The sequence below is a fragment of the Jaculus jaculus genome, chromosome 9, assembly GCF_020740685.1.
Source record: "Jaculus jaculus isolate mJacJac1 chromosome 9, mJacJac1.mat.Y.cur, whole genome shotgun sequence".
Lineage (NCBI taxonomy): Eukaryota > Metazoa > Chordata > Mammalia > Rodentia > Dipodidae > Jaculus > Jaculus jaculus.
In genome coordinates this window covers 16890643-16896206 of record NC_059110.1, presented here as the reverse complement: position 1 = coordinate 16896206, position 5564 = coordinate 16890643, and positions in this window count along the sequence as shown.

Below are 5564 nucleotides of genomic sequence, written 5' to 3'. Positions count from 1 at the left end.
CTATGCCCAGCTTTTTAAAAAAAATATTTCATTTCTTTATTTATTTGAGAGACAGGGAGAGAGGAGGAGGCAGAGAGAAAGAGAGAATGGGTGCTCTAGGGCTTCCAGCCACTGCAAACAAACTCCAGACACGTGTGCCACCTTGTGCATCTGGCTTACGTGGGTCCTGCAGGATCAAGCCAGGGTCCTTAGGCTTCATAGGCAAATGCCTTAACCACTAAGCCATTTCTCCAGCCCCATGCCCAACTGATTTTATGCTTGTGAAGCCAGCACTTTGTCACTGGAGTATCTCTCCAGCCCAAGCCTGCCTGTCTGTCTGTCTGTCTGTCTGTCTGTCTTTCTTTTCTTTCTTTTTTCCTTTTTTTTTTTTTTTTTTTTAGGTAAGATCTCACAATAGCCCAGGCTGACCTGGAATTCACTATGTAGTCTCAGGCTGGCCTTGAACTCACAGCAGTCCTCCTACCACTGCCTCTGAAGTGCTAGGATTAAAGGTGTGTGCCATCACACCTGGCTAAATCTTGCATTGTTAATCCAGTACTTTCTTCTGGCTTTGGGGAAATCTAGTCAGATGATGTTTTAAATTCCCAAGGTGAAATCTCTTGTTTGGATCAAAACTGAATTATGAGAAATGAGTTAAGGACACTACACCCACGTCTCCGAGAGTACGTGGCAAAACACACAGATACTCACAGTGCCATCTGTGTTTTGGCTTATTGAGCTCTGTGGACATCAGAGATGTTGGCTGGAGAGATGGCTCGGTGGTTAAATGCACTTTCTACACCTGCAAGGAGGACCTGAGACGACCTAAGTTCAAATCCCCAGATCCCAGGTAAACATCTGAGGTTAGCCATACACACCTAGAACCCATCCTGCAGGGAGCAGAGACCCTAGAACAGATGAAGTCTCACCAGCTCCAAAAATGGTAAAAAGAGAGACTGGGGCTCAAAACAAGACCAGCTGGGAGAATGATGATGTGGGGCACCAACGCCCTCACCAGCCACCAGAGGCAAGTGAAGTGCAGATTAGCACATGGGTGACCTCAGGGCACGTTTACATGCATGTGACACACACACACACACACACACACACACAAATTATAAATAAATAAATTGGGGATTCATACAGCTTTAAGGAATTGTCTCTAGACTTCTGCTCTGATCTTTTTTTTAAATTTTTTTTTTTTATTTGAAAGCGACAGACACAGAGAGAAAGACAGATAGAGGGAGAGAGAGAGAATGGGCGCGCCAGGGCTTCCAGCCTCTGCAAACGAACTCCAGACGCGTGCGCCCCCTTGTGCATCTGGCTAATGTGGGACCTGGGGAACCGAGCCTCAAACCGGGGTCCTTAGGCTTCACAGGCAAGCGCTTAACCGCTAAGCCTTCTCTCCAGCCCCCTTTTTTTTTAATTTTTATTTTATTTATTTATTTATTTATTTATTTATTTATTTATTTGCTCTGATCATTTTTTCCCCCTCTACCTGTCACATCTCTACCAGGTTTCACATGACCAATGTAAACTTAACAAATACAAACATGTATGGCCCATCAACAAAACCAGACAGGGGCAGAAGGTCATACACACTAGCATTTGGTCAGCTACCTGCCTAGCTCCCTCCCTAGAGCCCAGGACTCAGCCTCAGGTTAACAGAGACCTTCTGGATACTTCTTCCCGCGACACTCCGCACAGCTCATTATAACTGTCCATTTGACACCGTACCCCCTGCGCCCCTCGGTGGTGAGGGTAGCTCCTGTCCCTTAAAACCCTAGGACTCCTCAGGATGAATGAGTGAATAATGGGGTGGCCGAGGGAATGTGCAAAGGGAGGTGGGAAAAAACACAGTGAGGAAACAGGAGCTTAGAGGATCGGGGTGATGACGAGCAGGCAGTGGCAGCCACCAGCAGCTCTGGGAAGCCACCACTGGCATGGGGGCTGGAATTCTGCTGCTCAGCTTCTAAGGGACACTCCATGGGACATTTTACTTAAACTGCTTGAAAACTCCAAAAAAAGAAATGTAAAGAGAGAAAAGCACTGGCTGTGAGACTCTCTTCTGAGAGAACCACGCAGGTAGGCCCCATAAATCAGACGTCCCCCTGCTCCGTGGTGCTTGGAATGATTTACTGCATCCAGAAAGGAAATGAAAAGACACTGGAGACGAACTAACGCCCAGTACACAGAACTGCAGCTGCGCTCGGACACGTCCCTGAGGGGCTGCCGAGGGCTGGTGAAGTCCCCGCACCCATAGGTCAGCAGTGACACTGGCCTGAAGAGTTGGGGACTCATCAGGCACCTTTATTACAGGTGTGGTTGACACAACAGAAGGTCTCCAGCAATGCAGAGGGTTGGTGGGCTGCTGATGCAACTGCGGCCATTTACCCAAGATTCACATTGTCTCATTCAGGTTTAAGAGGGTCGTCATACTTCTTCATCAGACTACAATCCTATACTCTGTGTAGAACTCAGGACAACCCTAGGAGAGAACAAATATGCTCGGACTTTCCCCTACAAAGGAAATCATTGTACCTCACTAAAAGAGGTCTCTGACGAATATAAACTGGTTAGCATATTCTTTCAGTTCAAGAAACCAAAACTTGGCCTGGGGAGATGGCTCGGAGGTTTTAAAGGTGTTTGCTTGCAAAGCCTAACAACCCTGCTTCGATTCCCTGGTACCCACCTAAAGTCAAATGCACAAAGTGGCGCATGCATCTAGAGATCATTTTTAGTGGCAGGGGATCCTGGTGCCTCTTTCTGTCTGTTGCTGTCAAATAAACGGAAGGAAGGAAGGAAGAAAGGAAGGAAGGAAGGAAGGAAGGAAGGAAGGAAGGAAGGAAGGAAGGAAGGAAGGAGGAAAGGAAGGGAAGGGAAGGAAGGAAGGAAAGGAAAGGAAAGGAAAGAAAGGAAGGAAGGAAGGAAAGGAAGAGAGGGAAGGAAGGGAAGGAAGGAAGAAAGGAAAGAAAGAAGGAAAGAAAGAAAAGGAAGGAAGGAAGCAAGCAAGTGCGGCTGGAGAGAAGGCTTAGCAGGTCAGGTGCTTGCCTGCAAAGCCTAGGAACTCATGTTCAAATCTCCGGGTCTCACATAGCCAAACGCACAGTGTGCCAGTGCATATGTCTCCCATGCACTACACAGGGTGCACACATCTGCAGTTTTCAGCAGGCTGAAGGTCCTGGCGTGGCCTCTCTCTCTCTCTCTCAAAAATTAAAAATTAAAAAAAAAAACACAATACTCAGATACACAGCACATCCAGGATAAAAATGGAGATTTGTAGGAATGAAAGTCACCAAGTTAGGGAAGTGACACCCTGACTATGGAGCCTCCCATAGTCCTACCTAAAATTCATCGTCAAATTAGCATCAAATATACGGTCTCGGGTAAGATTTCTAATTCTGATTTTCAGTGTGGAACCCACCACATGGACTCCAGAGCTATGCTGCTCTTTATTTTGCACATCTGTGTATATGGTGTGTGTGTTTGCATTTACCGGGGTGTGTGTCGGTGCAGGACATGTAGGGGTAGAGGCCAGAGGTTGACGTCAGTGCCCTCTTGGTCATTCTCCGCCTTTATTTATTGGAGATCAGGGTCTCACTTGAACTGAGAGCTCATGGATTTAGCTAGTCTAGAGAGTCAGTTTGCCCTGGTGCTGCCACACCTGCCCGGTCTTTCCAGGGGTGCTGGGGACCTGACCTCAGGGCCTCTGGTTAATGCAGCAGGCAGCACTTTACCACTGAGCATCTCCCTAGCCCCAGGGTTCTCCTACCCTTAAACTGAGAGGAGTCATTTTCTATAAGACAGAGGCTGAAGACTCTGGGATGTTCGAACCAGGAAAAAAGTCTTAGTGGAACATGAAAGCAAAATAGGATTATATGCTCTGTGTGTGTGTGTGTGCACATGTGTGTATACATATGTATAGGTGTGTATTTACCTCTGTATGTGGACATGTGAGCATGTTTGTGTATACATGTGTTCGTGTACATGTGTGTATACGTGTGTGTGTATACATGTGTGTATGTGTTTATGTGGGTGGGATCACCCATCCCATGGCAAGTGTGCAGAGGCCAGAGGACAGCCTCAGGTGGTAGTTCTCACCACCCACCTTGGTTGAAGCTCTCTTGTTTGCTGTAGCATCACTACCTGGCTTCTCCAGGATTCTCCGATCTCCACGTCCCACCTTGCTACAGACACACTGAAATTACAGATGCTCCTATTCCCGTATCCAGCTTTTTACCTGGGCTTGGGGGATCTGAACTTACACTTACACAGCAAGGGCTTTTATCTTCTGAGTCATCTCCCCAGCTCAGGAATGAGAGGAGAGAGAGAAAACCACTATCACCAGGATTTGCGAAAAGAAAGGAGAATTTAACACTAAAACAACGAACACTATAATCCACAAAATAAAGAGATGAATTTATATTCCTGAGCAAAATCGTTCATTTTTATTTCCTCCCTACAGACAGGCTTTAAAGATCCCCAGGGGTGGGGAGAGAATGGCTTCGAGGTTCAAGGCTCTTGCTTGCAAAGCCTGCTGGTCTGGGTTCAAGTCCATCTATGTAAAGCCATCCACAACAAGTGGCACGTGCATCTGGCATTTATTTGCTTGCAGTGGCATTTGCTTACAGTGGCAAGAGACCCACCCCCAGCATGGCTACACGCATGCGCACATGCAAATTAATGAACAAAATTAAAAATCTATATGTCATTTAAAAGAAGTTAAAAACCAATGGAGATTGCAGTGAAGAACACAAGCATTGTGAAAACCGTAGCTCTAGTATCAACGTGGCCACCTGCTGCCCAGAGCAGGCGCGCTGTTGCGGAGCCCGCTTGAAGGGTCAGCGTGAGAAGGAAGCGATACACGCCCATCAGGCTTCATCACAGAAGTGTCCTTCCTTGGCTCTCCTTTATCTCCAAGGGCAAGTGCTCATATATGTGGGGGTGGCATGGGGCCAGAAGGTAGAGAAGACCAAGGCCGGCCAACTTCTGCGCGCCCACATTGCCCCTCGCTCCAACCACAAACTCCCCTAGGGCCTGGGGCTGTGGGATCGGATCTCATATGTTAAGGAGTCTCCTAAGTCTGATATCACCTCTGGCAAAGGACAGAAGAGACGGTTAAGCAAGAAGGGCTCCTCCTAGTCCTGCCTATCCAGGAACTCTCCTGGGACATCCCAGAACTCTCCTGGGAGGATGCTGGAATATTTATGAGACAGTTGGGAAGCCTGTCGTTTTGATTTAGGATAAAATTGATTTGTCTGTTGGTCATAAAGACAGATGGAGTAAGTGTTGCCAAAAGAAAAAAAAAATTTTTTTTGAGGATTTGGCCACAACTGACTCTTGTGTTATATAGACCTTTTTAGTTACGAGATTTATATCAGAGTATAACATATGGCTGGGAAATGCAAAGAGAGCTAGGTTTGATCACACTCCTGCCTGCTCCCTCCTGCAGGCAAATCCTGTACAGATCTTACTAGAAAGGTTCATGCCCTCGGCTTGACAGTCAGATCTTCAGCTGGGACAACATGATTTTTTTTTTAATTTTTTTATTTATTTTTTTTTTTTCCGAGGTAGGGTCTCACTCT